Source organism: Lagenorhynchus albirostris, chromosome 14 (assembly GCF_949774975.1).
Source record: "Lagenorhynchus albirostris chromosome 14, mLagAlb1.1, whole genome shotgun sequence".
Taxonomy (NCBI): Eukaryota; Metazoa; Chordata; class Mammalia; order Artiodactyla; family Delphinidae; genus Lagenorhynchus; species Lagenorhynchus albirostris.
The window spans coordinates 75,842,718-75,865,657 of NC_083108.1; the positions used below are offsets into that span (position 1 = coordinate 75,842,718).

Here is a 22,940-nt window from a genome sequence, read left to right on the forward strand (position 1 = left end):
GTACTGTGTGCCAAGGCACTGTGAACGTGCGCATCAAGAAAAAAAAAATTAAATCGTTCCTCCCCATAGTTTTACCTTTATTACTTCAGATTGCCATAAAAAAGTATTCAACACTCTCAGATCATTCACTCATAAGCTGAACCCACCTGTCTATAAACAAGTCAATTTACTCAACCAAAATCTTATGTATACAAAAGAAAAAAATCCAACAACAAAAAGGAGACTTAGGGCTTCCCTGGTGGCGCAGTGGTTGCGAGTCCGCCTGACGATGCAGGGGACGTGGGTTCGTGCCCCAGTCCGGGAGGATGCCACATGCCGCGAAGCGGCTGGGCCCGTGAGCCATGGCCACTGGGCCAGCGCGTATGGAGCCTGTGCTCCGCAACGGGAGAGGCCACAGCAGTGAGAGGCCCGCGTACAGGAAACAAACAAAAAAAAGGAGACTTAGGGGACTTCCCGAGTGGCACAGTGGTTAAGAATCTGCCTGCCAATGCAGGGGCAAGGGTTCGATCCCTGGTCTGGGAAGTGCCCACATGCCAAGCAACTAAGCCCGTGAGCCACAACTACTGACCCGGTGCTCTAGAGCCCGCGAGCCACAACTACTGAGCCTGCGCGCCACAGCTACCGAAGGCCACACACCTAGAGCCCATGCTCCGCAACAAGAGAAGCCACCGCAATGAAAAGCGTGCGCACTGCAACTAAGATAGCCCCCGCTCACTACAACTAAAGAAAGCCCATGCACAGCAACAAAGACCCAAGCAGCCAAAAATAAATTAAATAAATAAATTTATTAAAAAAACAAAAAGGAGACTTAGGAACAGAGCAATAAAATATGAAGGAGAAACACTTATTGTTTATTTAAAACAGAAGCTGTGGGCTTCCCTGGTGGCGCAGTGGTTCAGAGTCCGCCTGCCGATGCAGGGGACATGGATTCATGCCCCGGTCCTGGAAGATCCCACATGCCGCGGAGCGGCTGGGCCCGTGAGCCATGGCCGCTGAGCCTGCGCGTCCGGAGCCTGTGCTCCGCAATAGGAGAGGCCACAACAGTGAGAGGCCCGCGTACCGAAAAAAAAAAAAATAATAATAATAATAATAAAATAAATAAAGTAAAACAGAAGCAGCTGCAAGGAACCTCTTCTGTAATGAGTCCCTACATTTTTTTTTTAACAGCTTTATTGGAGTATAATTGCTTTACAATGGTATGTTAGTTTCTGCTTTATAACAAAGTGAATCAGTTATACATATACACATGTTCCCATCTCTCTTCCCTCTTGCGTCTCCCTCCCTCCCACCCTCCCTATCCCACCCCTCTAGGTGGTCACAAAGCACCGAGCTGATCTCCCTGTGCTATGCGTCTACTTCCCACTAGCTATCTATTTTACATTTGGTAGTGTATATATGTCCATGCCACTCTCTCACTTTGTCGCAGCTTACCCTTCCCCCTCCCCATATCCTCAAGTCCATTCTCTAGTAGGTCTGTTTCTTTATTCCCGTCTTGCCCCTAGGTTCTTCATGAACTTTTTTTTTTCTTAGATTCCATATATATGTGTTAGCATACGGTATTTGTTTTTCTCTTTCTGACTTACTTCACTCTGTATGACAGACTCTAGGTCCATCCACCTCACTACAAATACCTCAATTTTGTTTCTTTTATGGCCGAGTAATATTCCATTGTATATATGTGCCACATCTTCTTTATCCATTTATCCGATGATGGACACTTAGGTTTCTTCCATGTCCTGGCTATTGTAAATAGAGCTGCAATGAACATTTTGGTACATGATTCTTTTTGAATTATGGTTTTCTCAGGGTATATGCCCAGTAGTGGGATTGCTGGGTCGTATGGTAGTTCTACTTTTAGTTTTTTAAGGAACCTCCATACTGTTCTCCATAGTGGCTGTATCAATTTACATTCCCACCAACAGTGCAAGAGGGTTCCCTTTTCTCCACACCCTCTCCAGCATTTATTGTTTGTACTGTATTGTTTGTACTTTTTGATGATGGCCGTTCTGACTGGTGTGAGATGATATCTCATTGTAGTTTTGATTTGCATTTCTCTAATGATTAATGATGTTGAGCATTCTTTCATGTGTTTGTTGGCAATCTGTATATCTTCTTTGGAGAAATGTTTATTTAGGTCTTCTGCCCATTTTTGGATTGGGTTGTTTGTTTTTTTGTTATTGTTTGTTTTTTGTTATTGTTTTTTTGCATGAGCTGCTTGTAAATCTTGGAGATTAATCCTTTGTCAGCTGCTTCATTTGCAAATATTTTCTCCTATTCTGAGGGTTGTCTTTTGGTCTTGTTTATGGTTTTCTTTGCTGTGCAAAAGCTTTGAAGTTTCATTAGGTCCCATTTGCTTATTTTTGTTTTTATTTCCATTTCTCTAGGAGGTGAGTCCCTAAATTTTAAAACACACACTTTGAACAGACGGCTATTTGGCTAAAAAGGCTTCAGGCATTATCTCCCACTCTCACATCTGCCAAAGAAGAGGACACTAGTTTTCTGCTACAGCTTCAGTATAGATATCACTGACAATATTACACACAGGACCACAGATTAATGATAAATAACTGCTACCTACCATAATTTACATCTGTAAGAGTGTTGCTAGTTTCAAAGACAAAGCAAGAAGCAAAATTTAAAGCCTAGGTAAAGAATTAATGCCTTAAATGTAGGCTATAGCTAACACACAATTCAAAGATGACTCTGTACTAATAAATATTTCAAGTTATGGTCACTTTTAGTCATTTGTTTATATCAGAAGTTTACAATGCCAAAGTAATAACTAGCAGAAAGTGTAGCTGGGGGCTTCCTTGGTGGCACGGTGGTTAAGAATCCGCCTGCCAATGCAGGGGACACGGGTTCGAGCCCTGGTCCGGGAAGATCCCACATGCTGTGGAGCAACTAAGCCCGTGTGCCACAACACTGAGCCTGCACTCTAGAGCCCGCGAGCCACAACTACTGAAGACCGCATGCCGCAACTACTGAAGCCAGCGCGCCTAGAGCCCGTGCTCTGCAACAAGAGAAGCCACCGCAAACCACAAGGAAGAGTAGAAGCCTGCAAACCACAAGGAAGAGTAGCCCCTGCTCACCGAAACCAGAGAAAGCCTGCACGCAGCAACGAAGACCCAATGCAGACAAAAATAAATAAATAAAATAAATAAATTTACTTTAAAAAAAAAGTGTAGCTGGAGTATAGACCAATTAAGGATCACCTTATACTCATATAATTACATTTTTAAGTCAGTCTTCCAAAAGCACATTACAAGGCATGCTTATGAATACTAGCCTGCGTATACCTGCTTTTGGATTATGATTCTGTGCTAATAATCTAAAGAAACAAGCAGTCTTCTGCCCTTGTGCTGCAGTAAAACGCTGGGATAAATAACATCCAGACTCCTAACACAAAAACATACTAGAATCTGACTCTGAAAACAATTTTAAAAAAAAAAGGCACCATCGTTTCTTTGGACGACTACAAGAGCTTCCCAGAATGCCCATGCCCCCTTTTGGCCACATCCACTTCTGCCCACCTTGCACACTAAAGCCTGCCAAAGTCACACCATTCCTGTCTCAATCCTCATCTGTATACATTCCCCCAGCTCCCCCACCCCCAATTCCTGCTTAAAATATGTGACATGGATTCTCCTTGTTCTTAGGATAAGTCTTTATCATGTCTGGAAATCTATTTGTAGCCTGGCTCTGCCTACTCTAACCCCCACTGACACTCAGATCTGCCTCATCTGATAACACACTCCCAGTCAGTCTCTCTGCTAGAACCACACTGGTCTTCTTTCATTCCTGCAATACACCAAGCTTCCTGCCACCAAGGGCTCCTGTCTTACCTGCCATAGAAATACTGTCACTCCTTTCTTCATCTACTTCAAGTCTATTCTACTTTCACATCTCAGTTCAAACACCACTTTCTCAGATAATTAATTTTCTTTTACTAAGTCCCATACTATCTACATAGCACCATACAGTTCACAATTCCTGTACTTAACTTAGTTGCAATTGTTTTCATTTATTTATGTGACTTTATTAATGCCTCCCCTTCCCCCACAGTCTAAATTCAAAGATTGCCAAGTCCAAGTTTGTACCCACCACTATAAGGCCTAGTGCTTACAGCACAGTGACTGGTACAAACTGAGCAATTAATAAATATCTGTTGAACGAATGAGTTAAGAGGGGGGATTAAAAAATCAATATACAGCTTTCAGTAGGAAAATTTATTACCACATTTTCAGCTGCAATCTCACAACAATTTATTTTTACTGAATTGGAAATTTGTGAAAAGTACCCTTTAGAGAACAAATTTTTCATGCTTTGACTTCAAGCATGAAGATAAAATTCTTCATACATAACCCCATGAATTTACATCACAAAAATAATAGGCTATTCTAGAATTAAATCTTTAAAAACCAGACTGTGCTTTAGAGAGACAAAGGATTAAAGATGAGTTTATAAAAATAAAGAATGGATAGGAGAAGGGATTGAAAAAAAAAAAAACAACTCAGAAAGTAAAGCAACTTCCTGAAGGGTATAAAATGGTTTACAGAAAAGAATATATTTTAATTCACTGTTAAAATAAAAAGATACTAGAAATTGTTGGCAAGAAAAGATTAATATGATTTTTTTATACATAAAAGAATCCCCTGGGACTTTCCCTGGTGGCACAGTGGTTAAGAATCCACCTGCCAATTCAGGGGACACGGGTTCGAGCCGTGGTCCGGGAAGATCCCACATGCCGCAGAGCAACTAGGCCTGTGCACCACAACTACTGAGCCAGCGCTCTAGAGCCCGTGAGCCACAACTACTGAAGCACGTGCACCTAGACCCCATGCTCTGCAACATGAGAAGCCATCGCAATAAGAAGCCCGCGCACCGCAACAAAGAGTAGCCCCCCTCGCCACAACTAGAGAAAGCCCGCGCGCAGCAACGAAGACGCAACACAGCCAAAAATAAATAAATATTATTTTTTTTAAATGGATCCCCTAAATGAAGGCAGATTAAACAACTGATTTTTTTTTAAATTGGGAAGATGCAGATTAGATGCAAGCCTGTTAAGGATGTAATACTTTACTATAAAAGTGTCATAATCAACAGCCCAGCATATATTACGTGTAACATTCATTTTTCCTTGTTAAGAGTTATATTGACTTAACGTGTAGATTTAATTTTTCCGCATAATATTTACACTTCTAAAAATCTCATTCCCTAAGTAAAGGCCATCACAAGTACTTCTTTTATGTAGAGGTCACTATGAAGTGTCAAGAGATCAATTCATCATATTACGTGTATTCCCTTATGACACAATTTACTAGAGAGACCCGAATACACAATGTCAAATAGTAACCATTTAAACTTAGCTACCTTAAAAAAGACGGCGCTACTGTCATGTAGATATCCCATTGTGTTCTTTCCTCACCTAGATTTTTATTTTCTTGACTTCCTTATTCATTATTGCTTCATTGTTAACATTTCCTTTTGATGTGTATTGATCACGCTAATAGCTATAATACTGCTTTTTGTGCCTGAAACGGACTGTATTTTATAAAAATTCATATGAACTGACAAACAAGTTTGTTTAATGATGTCTATTCAAAGGAAGAACATTTTCTAAGACATTTTCACATTTAAAACACTCAAGATAAAATATATGTTAGATTTTTTTTTAAAGCGTAACTTAGAGAATCTTTTAACACTTTATAACAAATTTACCACATGTAATTTTCATAGACCACCTAAGGCGTACCAAGTCTATCACCAACACCTGTTAAGCCAACCTAATCTTGTGCTACCCACCTGTCAGGAGTACAAAATAAAGAGCCTTATGTGACTGTAGTTCTCGAAGTTCAAAATGAAGAAATTGTTATTCCTATATATAAAATCCTAAATGTGACAAAGATTTAACTAAATTAGTCATGAGAACAAATAAGAGTACTAAACAGAAGGAACACACTTCTTTAACTGCTAGAATAGTACCTGGTGCTTAATAAACATTTTCTAAGTGAATGAACAAATAAATGGCACAAATCTTTGTGACGAGAAGCTATTAGGCTCCTTCCCCACTTCTTCCCTGGACTCTAACCAGAAGGAAGGTGAGAAAACTAAACCTGTCTTACATAGCCTACAGAATCCAACTAATTCTACATGTACAACTATTTAATCCTGCCAGATACTTCTTGGAAGTCTCCCTGTTTTATAAACTACCATGATCCGAGATGCAAACTAAAATTAGAATCTTCTTCTTCAACATTCCTGAAAAGACAGTCTTCTGTTTAAACAATTCCAACAATGATTGTATGAGGGAGGAAAAAACAAGTGCCAGGCATATAATATAGACACTGAAATACTTCTTGAAAGAACATGATCCAAAATGGAAACCCTCCAGATGCTACAGACAGGGTCAGGGTGGGGAAAAAAACACCCTATGAAATGAAAGCCAATAAGAAGCATAAGTTGCCTAAAGGAGTCTTCAAAATGTGACAGAACTAAGTTGTCTGGTGAGTCAAATCAAAATGATCAGACTCTGGCCTTAGAAAAACATTACGTTTTTCTAAGCGTTAATATTATATACAATTGTTACAATTGTTACACTGAATCAATTATGAGACAATGGGGCTTTGGGGAATATACATTTTTTTAACGAATTTAAGGGCTTCCCTGGTGGCACAGTGGTCAAGAATCCGCCTGCCAATGCAGGGGACACGGGTTCGAGCCCTGGTCCGGGAAGATCCCACATGCAACGATGCAACTAAGCCCGTGTGCCACAGCTACTGAGCCTGTGCTCTAGAGCCCACGAGCCAGAACTACTGAGCCTGCGTGCCACAACTACTGAAGCCTGCGCGCCTAGAGCCCGTGCTCCGCAACAAGAGAAACTACCGCAATGAGAAGCCTGCACACTGCAACAAAGAGTAGCCCCTGCTCACCGCAGGTAGAGAAAGCCCGCACACAGTAACAAAGACCCAATGCAGCCATAAATTAATTAATTAAAATTTTAAAAAAAGAGTAGTTTAAAAGGAGTTTGTCCAGGGGTTTCCCTGGTGGCACAGTGGTTGAGAGTCTGCCTGCCAATGCAGGGGACACGGGTTCGAGCCCTGGTATGGGAGGATCCCACATGCCGCGGAGCAACTGGGTCCGTGAGCCACAACTACTGAGCCTGCGTGTCTGGAGCTCGTGCTCCGCAACGAGAGGCCACGACATTGAGAGGCCCGCGCACCGCGATGAAAGGTGGCCCCCGCTCGCACAGGAACGAAGACCCAACACAGCCAAAAATAAATTAATTAATTAAAAAAACGAAAAAACAAAACACTCACTCATTTAAAAAAAAAAAAAAAAAAGGAGTTTGTCCGAAGCAGAAGCAATGGTAAACATACAGACACTAGACAGCAGAGCGGAGCTCACTACTGTGGAGCACGAACACAGTATCAGGTTTCTCATAATCCAAGTAAAATGTCCCAGAAACATATCCAATTCCTTTGACCCCATGTTTGCCAAGCAACCCTTTAACACTGCTAGTTTAGTTTCCCAGGTACCAAGACACCATGAAAAAGAGACGTTGGAGAGCAACGAGGTTTCCTAATAAGTCCACTGTCAATTAACTAACAAGTATTGTGGATTATAAACCAACTTCTTTCTGAAAGTGTCTCAGGTACGCTTTTATGTATGCCTTAATAGAATATAACTAGATTGTCAATCTGCTTCTAAATGCAATACGTTTTAATATGTTGTCTTGGTTAAAGTTTACAAAGAAAATCTACCTCTACACAAACAGGTACCTGGAAAAGACAGGAGCATTTTTATAACCCTTTCAGTTAACTGTGGTTACTATACCAAAGCTGATAAATGGTAGTTTCCAAAACATTAGTAGAATCTAAACACTTGTATCAATGAACTTTCCATAGTCTGTCACATTAAAATCCAAAAGTTTGTCTTGCCCTCTGAATGGACCTTTTACCCATGCAAAATTTTGTAATATCATGCATTGATTGTTTGGAAGATACTCGTTCTGAGTTATGCAGATCTTCTATATGCTGACACATTTTACCTTACAATATAAAAATAAATCACATTTATTGTTATCACCAATGATCTCATCAGAAAAATCTTTAAGTATTAGGAACTTAACAACACACAGCAGCTGATACAAGTTTTTATTTTGGCTGCACTGGGTCTTCATTGCTGCGCTTGGGTTTTCTCCAGTTGTGTCGAGCGGGCGCTACTCTTCGTTGTGGTGCGCGGGCTTCTCACTGCGGTGGCCTCCCTCGTTGCGGAGCACAGGCTCTAGGTGCATGGGCCTCAGGAGTTGCGGCACGCGGGCTCAGTAGTTGTGGCACACGGACTTAGTTGCTCCGTGGCATGTGGGATCTTCCCACACCAGGGATCGAACCTGTGTCCCCTGCACTGACAGGCGGACTCTCAACCACTGCGCCACCAGGGAAGTCCCTGATACAAGTTTTTAAAACCATAATTTTCACATTAAATCATGAATTTTATCATAAGCAACAAATACTGTCAGTCTTCCTTGACAAGCTCACTTCAAGTTCATTTTAGAGAAAATATCTGCACCTAAATCTGAGAAACTATAGTTTGTCAGTTGTTCTTTGAAAACCAAAAAAGTGGCTGGTTTAACACAACACTCAGATAATTGCACAAATGCTTTCCCTTGAGATAACCACCATATGCAGCAGAAGTGCTTTATGTATGTTTATACTTGCTAGTTTCTCTCACAGAATATTAAAAAGACACGTACTCAAGGGCAAGATTTAATAAAATTAATAATTTTTACATCTTGATCAATGACACTCTTAAATATAAGGTATTGTCTTCTGTGAATGTGTGACAGTGAAGAATAATACAATCACTACTACAGTTTGATGCCTCTGCCTTGATTCATACTGAGGTCCCAGCAGTTTTACCCACCATTGCTTTTGCACCATCAGTGCAAATGTCAACACAGTGAAAAAGGCAAATACTATAAAAACTGTTTTCAGTCCCTGAAAAGAGTCTAAAGGACTCCCTCTCACCCCTGTGACTGCAGACCATACTTGAAACTGATGGATTATATATCAACTTCTAAGGTTTCTTGAGCGAGCATCTAAAAAACATCCACTGGAAAGCCTTGTTAGAAATAGCCAAATGGCTTCTCTCCCAGAAATTTCTTTTAGCTGCAAAGATAGAAGCTCCCTACCTAGTGAGACAATGGATTTATACAGACCTCTAATAATTCTTATACCGAGCTAATCTGTAGTCCTGTAATTTACATCCACTTCTTATAGAATAACACAAAATAAGTTTCTGCCTACAGTGGAGACTATTTTATAGGTCTCCAAAAGACCAATATTTTTATTTTCCTCTCTAGGCTAAATATATCATTGTTATAACCATTCCCCATACATCATGGTCCCCAGATTTAGCCCCATCCCAACCACCCTTTCTGTCCTGTCATGGCTCCAGTTTTCAAAGTCCTTCTGTAAAATGAAGCTTTCTAAAATGAGCATCTAATTCCAGACATCTCTGATGAAGATAGAGAGCAGTGAAACTATTAAAGTACCCTGATCTGGACACAATGCTTATACCAAGACAGCCTATTAACTTCATTAGTCACACACCAAAACAGCAACAAGCTTTTTTTCACTCACAATACTGTTAAGCCCCATCTCCTCCTACTATACCTGCCAATCTGTGTTTTTAAAACGTCAATGCAGGGCTTCACCTTTATCCTTATTACATTTTACCCTGTCGATCAGATACACAGACCAAAGGTAATCTTTTGAAAATTCTCAACTTTATTATTATTTTTTAAATCGGCTTTAAGCAGATTTTACAAATATGACTTCTTTCTCATTATCCAAGACTTGTCCTGTTTTTGTTTCTAAATCAACAAGTGGTGAATAAGACAAAACCACAGGCAAAGCCCAGTGACATCAAACTGTGGAGTCTCCTTCTGGGCCACAAAAAACTCAATCAAGACCCACTTGGGTGTAAGTCCCCCTAACACATACCCCTAAATTTCATAGAAGTTAAAAGTCTGTACAACTGCTTACCTCTAAGTCAATGACTCTAGAAAAGGACCGAAAAGCTCCTTTCTAAAATCAAAGACTCACATGTTTTCAGATGTAAAAAATTCAGTCAGATACCAGCATGTGAGTTCCTCCCTTCAGCTTCAAAGAGAAAGGTTATAGCAAAGTGTTATTGTATTATTTCAGGTAGCCAGTTATGTCACTACCAAAGAGATCCTTTTTGCCATAAATCCTAGACTAATAAACATTATCTGAAAGAACATCTTCCAGTTTCTATGCTCTAGAAACGAGAAACCTCCTGTTTTCTGTAAATGGCCACAGAAAATGAAAATACATTTTATAGAATTTAGGCCATTTTCTACTCCCTACTAGCTACTTTATCTGGAATGCTAAGCATCTACCCCCAAAGCTACAAAGCATACTAAAAAGGTTTGAAGTCAAAAATTCCTATAGCCCTAGCTTCACCACCTTAAAACTGGGTGACCGTGAGCCTTCACTTTGCATCTGTGTAACCCTGAATCTGTCCATTTATTGGAACCTCAGCAGACTCAGAAAATTTCATACATCATAGCGTAACTGTAAAGAATAATAACTGAGATAACAAACATGAAGATGCCTCATAAACTGTCTAGCATAAAGGCAAGTTCTCAATATACATGAGTTTCCATCCTTCTTGCCACAGTATCTTCCAAGGAGTAAGCATTCCCGCATTACAACATTGTGCTTCCTTCCAACCCACTTAATGTAAAAACCAAGTATTATTCTGAGTTCCCACAGAAGACAAAAGCTGTCACTCCCAGTCCAAGAGATAACAGGTTTCATACAGAGCATTACAGATTGAGATAAAATTGATCAGAAAATAGGCCCTGCTCATCTTTGGATATAGGTGCATGGCACACTAGAAGAGGGAGGAAGGAAGGAAGGAAGGAAGGGAGGGAGGGAGGGAGGGAGGGAGGGAGGGAGGGAGGGAGGGAGGGAAAAGAAAAGAAAAGAAAAGAAAAGAAAAGAAAAGAAGAAAGGAAAGGAAAGGAAAGGAAAGGAAAGGAAAGGAAAGGAAAGGAAAGGAAAGGAAAGGAAAGGAAAGGAAAGGAAAGGAAAGGAAAGGAAAGGGAAAGGAAAGGGAAAGGGGAAGGAAAGAGGGAAGGAAAGAGGGAAGGAAAAAGGGTAGGAAAAAGGGAAGGAAAAAGGGAAGGAAAAAGGGAAGGGAAGGGAAGGGAAGGAAAAAGTTTGCCAAACTAGTGATCCTCAACCTAAAAAACTATCACCCATGGAAAAAAGTACAGATTTAAGAGTGAATTTTTTTCAATCAAAAGCACCCATCGCATGTTTTTGAAAACACAACGGTAAGACCCCAAAATAAAAATTTCAATGGCTAAATATAACTTGGCTAGGTATGGCACTGTAGGTGTTCTTCAAATATAATTATCACATACAACAATAAAACCACTATAAGCAAAGAGAACAACAAGATCAAGAAACTATGTCACCATGATCCAGAGACAAAGACATAGGACTGACTTATTTTAATATGGCAGGATATAGGGTAGTAAAGGAGATATTTTAAATATAGTATAATAAAACACATATATGCTATAATAAAAAGCACACATTCTTGTTTCTTTCTTCCCTTGCAAGCATGGCAAGACAATTCAATCAGAGATGTTTAACATACTACATTTCCTTTCCTCAACTGCCTGATAGTGTGTACATTTGTTAGATATCAAGATAAAGAAATATGAGATGCAGTGAAATTGGTAACTATTCCTAAATATTGGCCCAATGACTGACAAACAAAATACCACATATTATTTCCATCTCACCAAATTAATAAAACTAAACATTTCAGTATCACACAATTTGCATTACAGGAATCAAAAGGAAAAAGGACTATCCATATAAAGGGTCAATTGAGAAAATAATCCCACACTATATACTATATATGAGAAAGAGGAAAAATGGCAAAGCCAGGATAACCCAGTGCAAACACTGATATTAAATTTGAGAACATAACTCCATATTTGCAGGCAAAGGTTAACCAAAGTACTACACAATATAAATAGACAAGATAATAACCTAAAGAGATGAAGGTTTCTTACTGGCTAAGCAGAAAAAATTCCAGCTACAAGTATACAAACTAGAAAAAGTCACCACATAATAAAAGATGTAAGGCTTCTTACATAATTTATATACATTTTTATAGTTATTCATCTGTCTCCCCAATGTAATTCTTGTTCTCCCTGTGCCTAAGTACTTAGAAATATCACTCTGCCTTAAATCTCAGACACTTCACATGAAAATTTTTCAAGTATAATTAGTATAATCTTAAAATTTCATTTTACACTGATATTATTAATTTGGTACCCAACCACACTGTTCTTACTATATTTAATAGTCCTCTTTCATTATTGATTATCTCCCTGCATAGTTAATTTTGTGTTATTAAAAACACACCAAAAGATAAATCTGTCATGTGAAAAAAATTATTACATTAAAAGAGTACATTATAACATTCAGAAGAAAGCCAGTGTCAGAAAAAATATTTACTAACAGCAACTTAAATTTTATAAGATCAATTCTTTCACTGGAATTCCCAAGACAGAATTCTTAATATAGATCACAGAATTTTCAGAATTAATTCCACAGATCTGTGTTATATTTATGATGGCCAGGTATTATAGTACTCTATGGTACTCAGACAAAAACTCTGATAACAGAATATTTTGTATTGAAATATTTGCAGAAATTTAACTTTATACAATTTGACAAAAGATCCTAATTTCTGCATAGTTAGGAAGACCTAGAGTCCTAAGGACTTGCAGAGCTAATTGTTCTTTGAGACTAACCTGCAAAGCTATATGTAATAAATAATCCTGAAAATTAAAGTCAAATTTAGAGCTAAACTCAACTATGTAACTATGGAAAGCTATGCAGTCATTTGAAAGAAAAAATATTAATTTCCCTACTCACGTTACACAAACAGAAGAAATGAATATATTTTTATTGATAGCAAAATAACGCTGTAATCCTGTGATACATTTATACCATTCTTAATAACCCACTTACCTTGTCTTCACCTCTTAGTAAAGAATAACATCCTTCCTGACTGACCACCTATTAGCCTCTTGACAAAGGAGTGTCTTAATCAACCTTGTAGCACCCAGGACGTATTAGGAATTCCAAACTTTTTCCTGATGACTTTTCACTCCTAAAATATTCTGGTTACTTAGCAGTTTGAAATGAGAAAAAGATCTAACTCATTTTTTTGTTAAGTGGGTTCTGAATTAATATAAAGAACTTACTAGAGACTACACAGTTTTGCTGTTAGCAAAGCAATCTGTATTGGAATGAATTTTTGTGAAGTGAATTAATATTCTGCACTGCCCATTTTAAAGTATACTTATTTTCTCCACAGAACTTTCACTTTAAAAATACATACATATATTGTTTGTATAAAACAAAAGTAAAAGGGGAATACTGAAAGCAGAACACAGTTGTCCAAACTGGAAAGGTAATGAGTAATTATGGTTATGCTTCTTAAGACTAGACAGAGTTGTTTAAGAAGTTCTTCCAATAAAGACTTAAAATCTCCAATTTACTTATGTGTGTATATGTACACAATTTTTTAAAAAGAGAATATTTGGGGGGACTTCCCTGGTGGTCCAGTGGTTAAGAGTCCGCCTTCTGGTGCAGGGGGCGTGGGTTCAATCCCTGGTCAGGGAACTAAGATCCGACATGCTGCGGGCCAACTAAGCCCGCACGCCACAACTACAGAGCCCGCGCACTCTGGAGCTCGTGTGCTGCAACTAAGACCCAACACAAGCCAAAAATAAATAAATAAATATTAAAAAAGAGAGAGAGAGAATATTTTTGTGTCAAGAAGTAGTACAGATTATCTCCTTTTTTAAAACTCATACTGCAATATAGAATTTTAATATAAAACTCGTTTTGCCTGTATTTAAACTCAGAGAAACTGTGGACACAGGTAAAAAATAACATTGTCTATATGGGTTAAAGATAACTGAGAAGGCTTCTCAAGGTCAAACACTGGTGTCAAGTAATGGGGACAATCATGTACCTGAGCAGGAAACAAACTGTTTTTAAAATGCTACAGGAAGGACTTCCCTGTTGGCGTAGTGGTTAAGAATCCGCCTGCCAATGTTTGTGGCGGGGACACGGGTTTGAGCCCTGGTCCAGGAAGATACCACATGCCGTGGAGCAACTAAGCCCGTGCACCACAACTACCTAGCCTGTGCTCTAGAGCCTGCAAGCCACAACTACTGAGTCCACGTGCCACAACTACTGAAACCCATGCGCCTAGAGCCTGCATGGGCTGACCCATGTCAGCTGACCATGGCAGGCTGAAGTGCTACCGGGACCGTATCTTGACCAACCAACATAAATTTCTAAAATGCCAGTGTTTTCAGTGTCAACTATCATAGAACAAAGACAAAGCTAAAGAAATATTCACCTGCCTGCCACTTCCTCTCATGACCTCACTTCCAACTTCAATAAGGAGCAACAAGAGAAGCTGCCACAATGAGAAGCCCGCGCACCACAATGAAAAGTAACTCCTGCTCGTCACAACTAGAGAAAGCCCGCGTGCAGCAATGAAGACCCAACGCAGCCAAAAATTAAATACATAAATTGATTTAAAAACAAATGCTACAGGAGAGTAGACTGGAAGAAAGAGAAGGGAGAAGGGAAGAGAAAATAAAGAGATTCAGGGCAAAATCTTGAAGTACAACTATAGATGATATGGCCATTCTCCATGGAACAGTCCCTCATTACAGAATTAGCAGCTGTTTACCCAGCTACCACCATCTATATTCTGAATCTAGAAGCATATCTATTAAAAGGAATTGAAGTAACTACTTAAAAGGGTTACTGTAAAAGATTCCAATGACATACCAGTAAGCACCAGTTAAGATGCTGGTCACATCTCATAACTGTCAACATTCTTTATTTGAGTGTCTCTATAATCTAAGTGACTTACTTCATGGCTTTTTCCATTCCAAACTGCTAACAGGAGCAACTGTAAGGATTTCACCTCAGTCTCTGTGGCTTGGCCACACTGCCTTGGTCATAAATCCCCAACCTAGTGCTGTTTACAACAGAAGTCTCTTTATTACTATTATTGCCTATCTGTGCAATGGAGCTCAAGAAAGTGGAGAAGAAAGAAAGTCAAGAAAGTGAGGCTCAACAGAAGGCAAGAATGGAAATATTTTCTGGATAGAACAAATGGTTAGATGTGCCCGAAGTCAAGTCAAAAAGAATGAGAACTTTATTTTTTAGTAAGTCCACCAGATATACATAGAAAAATATGACTTGTTGAATAAGTCTATAAAGATTACAGCTGACCATGGCAGGCTGAAGTGCTACTGGGACCGTATCTTGACCAACCAACATAAATTTCTAAAATGCCAGTGTTTCAGTGTCAACTATCATAGAACAAAGACGAAGCTAAAGAAATATCCACCTGCCTGCCACTTCCTCTCATGACCTCACTTCCAACTTCAATAAGGAAAGTAATTGGAAAATAATCTCCTCAGACTCAGAACTCCACATCTACCCAAACACCAGAACCTTGGTCTCTCTTCTATTACCATAAATCACTGGTACTCAACATGGGGCAATTTGGACCTCTAAGGTCGAAGTTTTTGATTGTCAAGAGAGTGCACAGGACAGCCCCCCAAAGAAAGAATTATCTAGCCCAAAATGTCAACAGTGTCAATCAAGACTGAGAAACCCTGGTACAAATGAATTATCCATGCTGCTAGCTAAAGCAAGTCCCTAAGAGGATGCACTAGATCCCATTCCCCTCAACTACTACAAGACACTGGTCCAACAATTCTAACCATCACTATTATATCAATTTGTGTGCAATAAAAGGCAGAATCTTAATTCAAGGGATCCAATCGAATTTTATTTAAAGTAATATATATTTTAAGCTATCTACAGTACTAATCAAACCTAAGGGGCTAATCAAAACTATAACTGTAATTATATAGCAGTTCCTCCTTACTATATAATTACATTGTTTGTATGTGGAAGAAACTTCTAAAGAACTTGGAAAGAAGCTCTTTGTTAAATAGAAACAAGTCTTGAAATTTTTATCTAAATACATCATTTATGAACATTTTCTTTTTTTAAAAAAAAAGTACAATCTAACTTTTAAAAAAATTCTCATTCAAGCATTCGGTCTTCTGTTTGAGATTATACATGACATCAGCTAAACCTAAATTTCCTTTGCACATCATCCAACTGGAATCTGGCACCAGCAATTTAGACAAGAATACAAAACACTCTCTCATGTCATCACAAATTACACTGTAAAACAATCATTTCTTTTAAGTAAATCAAAGTTTTAACTAAAATAATGTTTGTGAGATGGAAAAAAAGGGGGAAAAGAGTGTATTTCTACAGATTACGACTTTAAAAAAATTGGAACCACTAGAAGAATCTCAAAACAAACATATTTTTTTGGGGGGGGGGGAAGATTAACACACTCTTACTACCAATGCTAAGACCTAAAGTCATATTTCAAATTGGTATTACCACCGTGAACTTCAGGCAACTGGAAAACTCTGTGGAGTTCATAACCCACAGGTCCCACCACCTTTCACGTCCCTCACTCTCTCATGCTTTCTCCTAGTTTAAATTCCATAGTGGCACATTATAGTCACTCCTGTGCATAAACCTTCATCTACCTTGGCCCTCTCTCGTTTCCTTGTATACTCTGACAAAAACTCTATTTAAATCCAACTCCCCAACTAATCAGTGCCTCAACCTGTACAGTTGAATGTGACTACAAAACCACAAAGTGGTCACACTGTAAATTCAAAACCACAACTAAAGTGGGCTCTTGCCATCATGCAGGGAATTAAATCACCTTTCCCTAGGCCCTTCACTTTACTGCTCTCCTAGAAGACTAACCCTTTTCTTCTTTACCCTCCACAAACCTCTGACACCTCTTCCTCTATCTTTGCTCTCAAGTGATGACCTTGCTTCCTTTTTCAATGACAGTTAAAAACCACTGAAAGAGAAATTCCACATTCCACATCTACCACCTACCTGCATCCGTACTCATCAACTCCGTCTTCTCTCTTATTACTACACATATGTCCTTGCTCTTATCTATAGCCAACCTCTCAGTTCTGCACTTTCCCCCATTTCCTATGGCTTACTGAGGAACACTGCTCCAGCAAATTCTACCTATCCCCTCTGGCACTGTCAATTTCTCATTCTCTACTGTATCATTCCCAACATATAAAACAAGTAAAGAAAAGAAGGGAGAAGTAGAGAGACACAGATACCTTCTCATAAACGCAGAGATCCACAAAACACAACGTGGGAAGCAATGGACTCCAAACAACAAACATCACATGATTACTCTCCCCACTGGGAAATCTTGGTCACTATTCAACGACCACGCCCTTTATAAAGTGCCCTCCCCCTTAAAGTTCCTGCAGGGCACTATCAGAGCACTTTGATCACCCTGCTAACACACTGCTCTTCAAGTACTGCACAAAGATACATATGTTTACCCCCCTCTTGAGATTTTAAGTTCCCTGATGTGTGTGAATGGTCATCAAAGGAAGAAATGAATGAATTTTTGCATATATTTCCTGTAGTTTACAAATTTGAAAAAACATGACCAAAAATCTCTTGAGAGAAAAGCTGATTTAAATAAATGTATTGTAAGCACCTTTAAAAAGGATCAGAGAACAATGTGAACTTAACGCGAATCCACAAGTGACAAGAGTTTATAACAGATACTTGCTTGGGTGTAAATACTGGCAAATAAATTCGCAGTGGTTAAAGAAGCTGTGCAGATTTTGACAGTGCTAAAACTTCTGAGATTTTCACAAACCCTGCTGTGGGCAATTAAATATTTTAATATAGTTCTTAAATGAAACATCACCTATGAGCAACTTTTCACTGATACTTAAAGATCAGTGGGCTAAATTTTCAAATGCACATTTTAAAATCTCAATCTCTAAAACTGAGTTAATGCATAAAATAGTATTATAAAGCATACTAAATAAAATGACTAAGTACCACCAAGAATCACATTTGATTTTAAAATACCAAATTTCAAATTTCTGAACACCACCTTATAAATTCCTTAACTGCAAATTCCTAGCATTTATTAACAAATAGGTACTTTGGTACTAAGACCTTTAAGTCAATTCTGTAATACAAGCAAAACAACCATTAAGGTGAAATGTCAACTTTCAACTATAAGATAAATATGTTCACAATCTCTGAAAGTTTATTTCTGTTTTAAAATTCATAGGAGTCATTAAACAAGATGGACTTAATTGATATTTATAGGACATTCCATCCAAAAACAACAGAATACACTTTCTCCTCAAATGCTCATGGAACATTCTCCACGATAGATCATACCTTGGGTCACAAATCAAGCCTTGGTAAATTTAAGAAAATTGAAATCGTTTCAAGTATCTTTTCTGACCACAATGCTATGAGACTACTTATCAATTGCAGGAAAAAAATCTGTAAAAAATACAAACACATGGAGGCTAAACAATACACTACTTAATAACTAAGAGATCACTGAAGAAACCAAAGAGGAAATCAAAAAATGCCTATAAACAAATGACAATGAAAACACGACAACCCAAAACCTATGGATGCACCAAAAGCTGTCCTAAGAGGGAAGTTTATCGCAATACAATCAATCCTACCTTAAGAAAAAAGAAACATCTCAAATGAACAACCTAACCTTACACCTAAAGCAACTAGAGAAAGAAGAACAAAAAAACCCCAAAGTTAGCAGAAGGAAAGAAATCATAAAGATCAGATCAGAAAGAAATGAAAAAGAAATGAAAGAAACTATAGCAAAGATCAATAAAACTAAAAGTTGGTTCTTTGAGAAGATTCAAAAAATTGATAAACCATTAGCCAGACTCATCAAGAAAAAAAGGGAGAAGACTCAAATCAACAGAATTAGAAATGAAAAAGGAGAATAACTGACACTGCAGAAATACAAAGGATGAGAGATTACTACAAGCAACTATATGCCAATAAAATGGACAACATGCAAGAAGTGGACAAATTCTTAGACATGCACAACCTCCCGAAACTGAACCAGGAAGAACCAGAAAATATGAACAGACCAAATCACAAGCACTGAAATTGGAACTGTGGTTAAAAATCTTCCAACAAACAAAAGCTCAGTACCAGATGGCTTCACAGGCGAATTCTATTAAACATTTAGAGAAGAGCTAACACCTATCTTTCTCAAACTCTTCCAAAATATAGCAGAGGGAGGAACACTCCCAAACTCATTCCATGACGCCACCATCACCCTGATACCAAAACCAGACAAAGATGTCATGAAGAAAGAAAACTACAGGCCAATATCACTGATGAACATAGATGCAAAAATCCTCAACAAAATATTGGCAAACAGAATCCAACAGCACATTAAAAGGATCATACCATGATCAAGTGGGGTTTATTCCAAGAATGCAAGGATTCTTCAATATACGCAAATCAATCAATGTGATACATCACATTAATAAACTGAAGGAGAAAAACCATATGATCATCTCAATAGATGCAGAGAAAGCTTTTGACAAAATTCAACACCCATTTATGATAAAAATCCTCCAGAAAGTAGGCATAGAGGGAACTTACCTCAACATAATTAAGGCCATATATGACAAACCCACAGCCAACATCGTCCTCAATGGTGAAAAACTGAAACCATTTCCACTAAGATCAGGAACAAGACAAGGTTGCCCACTCTCACCACTATTATTCAACATAGTTTTGGAAGTTTTAGCCATAGCAATCAGAGAAGAAAAAGAAATAAAAGGAATCCAAATCGGAAAAGAAGGAGGAAAGCTGTCACTGTATGCAGATGACATGATACTATACATAGAGAATCCTAAAGATGCTACCAGAAAACTACTAGAGCTAATCAATGAACTTGGTAAATTAGCAGGACACAAAATTAATGCACAGAAATCTCTTGTATTCCTATACACTAATGATGAAACATCTGAAAGTGAAATTAAGAAATCACTCCCGGACTTCCCTGGTGGCGCAGTGGTTGAGAGTCCGCCTGCCGATGCAGGGGACACGGGTTCGTGCCCCGGTCCGGGAAGATCCCACATGCCGCGGAGCGGCTGGGCCCGTGAGCCACGGCTGCTGAGCCTGTGCGTCGGAGCCTGTGCTCTGCAATGGGAGAGGCCACAACAGTGAGAGGCCCGCGTAACGCAAATAAAAAAAAAAAAAACAGAAAACACTCCCATTTACCAACAAAAAGAATAAAATATCTAGGGATAAACCTACCTAAGGAGACAAAAGACCTGTATGCAGAAAATTATAAGACACTGATGAAAGAAATTAAAGATGATACAAATAGATGGAGAGATATGCCATGTTCTTGTATTGGAACAATCAACATTGTGAAAATGACTATAATACCCAAAGCAATCTACAGATTCAATGCAATCCCTATCAAACTACCACTGGCATTTTTCACAGAACTAGAACAAAAAAATCTCACAATTTGTATGGAAACACAAAAGACCTTGAATAGCCAAAGCAATCTTGAGAAAGAAAAATGGAACTGGAGGAATCAGGCCCCCTTACTTCAGACTATACTACAAAGCTACAGTAATCAAGACAGTATGGTACTGGCACAAAAACGGAAATATAAATCAATGGAACAGGATAGAAAGCCCAGAGATAAACCCACACACATATGGTCAACTTATCTTTGATAAAGGAGGCAAGAATATACAGTGGAGAAAAGACAGCTTCTTCAATAAGTGGTGCTGGGAAAACTGGACAGCTACATGTAAAAGAATGAAATTAGAACACTCCCTAATACCATACACAAAAATAAACTCAAAATGGATTAAAGCCCTAAATGTAAGGCCAGACAGTATTAAACTCTTAGAGGAAAACATAGGCAGAACACTCCATGACATAAATCACAGCAAGATCCTTTTTGACCCACCTCCTAGAGAAATGGAAATAAAAACAAAAATAAACAAATGGGACCTAATGAAACTTCAAAGCTTTTGCACAGCAAAGAAAACCATAAACAAGACCAAAAGACAACCCTCAGAATGGGAGAAAATATTTGCAAATGAAGCAACTGACAAAGGATTAATCTCCAAAATTTACAAGCAGCTCATGCAGCTCAATATCATAAAAATAAACAACCCAATCCAAAAATGGGCAGAAGACCTAAATAGACATTTCTCCAAAGAAGATATACAGATTGCCAACAAACACATGAAAGAATGCTCAACATCATTAATCATTAGAGAAATGCAAATCAAAACTACAATGAGATATCATCTCACACCAGTCAGAACGGCCATCATCAAAAAGTCTACAAACAATAAATGCTGGAGAGGGTGTGGAGAAAAGGGAACCCTCTTGCACTGTTGGTGAGAATATAAATTGATACAGCCACTATGGAGAACAGTATGGAGGTTCCTTAAAAAACTAAAAATAGAACTACCATACGACCCAGCAATCCCATGACTGGGCATATACCCTAAGAAAACTGTAATTCAAAGAGTCATGTACCAAAATGTTCATTGCAGCTCTATGTACAATAGCCAGGACATGGAAACAACCTAAGTGGCCATCAACAGATTAACGGATAAAGAAGATGTGGCACATATATACAATGGAATATTTACTCAGCCATAAAAAGAAACGAAATTGAGTTATTTGTAGTGAGGTGGGTGAACCTAGAGTCTGTCATACAGAGTGAAGTAAGTCAGAAAGAGAAAAACAAATACCGTATGCTAACTCATATATATGAAATCTAAGAAGAAAAAAAAAAAGGTCATGAAGAACCTAGGGGCAAGATGGGACTAAAGATGCAGACCTACTAGAGAATGGACTTGAGGATAATGGGGAGGGGGAAGGGTAAGCTGGGACAAAGTGAGAGAGTGGCATGGACATATATACACTACCAAATGTAAAATAGATAGCTAGTGGGAAGTAGCCGCATAGCACAGGGAGATCAGGCATAGCACAGGGAGATCAGCTCGGTGCTTTGTGACCACCTAGAGGGGTGGGATAGGCAGGGTGGGAGGGAGGGAGACGCAAGAGGGAAGAGATATAGGGATATATGTATAACTGATTCACTCTGTTATAAAGCAGAAACCAACACACCATTGTAAAGCAATTATACTCTAATAAAGATGTTAAAAAAATAAAATAAAATAAAATTCATAGGAGTCAATGAAATTAAACAGCACTACATTTTTAGTGTGATGGGAGGGGGATATCAACATTAGATTCTTTCCTAAATGGGTTATACATTCTCCCTGTGTAGAAAAAAGGAAGTGTGTGTGTGTGTGTGTGTGTGTGTGTCTGTGTGTGTGTGTGTGTGTGTGTGTGTCTGTGTAAGTGTAAAGAAGATGAACAACAAAATAAAACAATAGATTCTTTGGAAAATAACTGAGAGAACTCTCAGAGGTTTGAAGATTACACTGGGGGGAAACCAGAAAAGCTCCAAATAGTTTACAAACCACCATTCCAATTCCCCTTAAGTCTCATTTCAGGATTACTGCCTACAATCTAACCTCACTGTTGCCACTGCTTCAGTGTAAGTCCAAAGAACTGACTAAACAAACATGGGGTTTCAGCAAATGTACTCTTCATAAGTTACAGAGAACACAATGGAGAAGGCTATTCAATGTTCAGAAAGTCAGACCCCCTCTGGTAAGGCTGCCACAAACTTTAGTTAAACCTTATAAACTTTTATAGTAATTACAATCAATCTGAAGTAAATGTGGTGAACAATATTCTACTGCAATATTAAATAACAAAAACTAACAGAAGTAAATTAGCAATTAAAGAACATGGATGGTATGCAAAACAGAGTTTTTAAAAGTGCACAAATGGAAACTGAAT

General features: G+C 38.5%; 1 protein-coding gene across 5 annotated transcripts in view; it reads right to left on the minus strand.

The window, feature by feature from the left end:
• MED13L (mediator complex subunit 13L) overlaps positions 1–22,940 on the minus strand; it is a 297,857-nt gene that overhangs the window by 181,745 nt on the left and 93,172 nt on the right. The window lies entirely within an intron of this gene.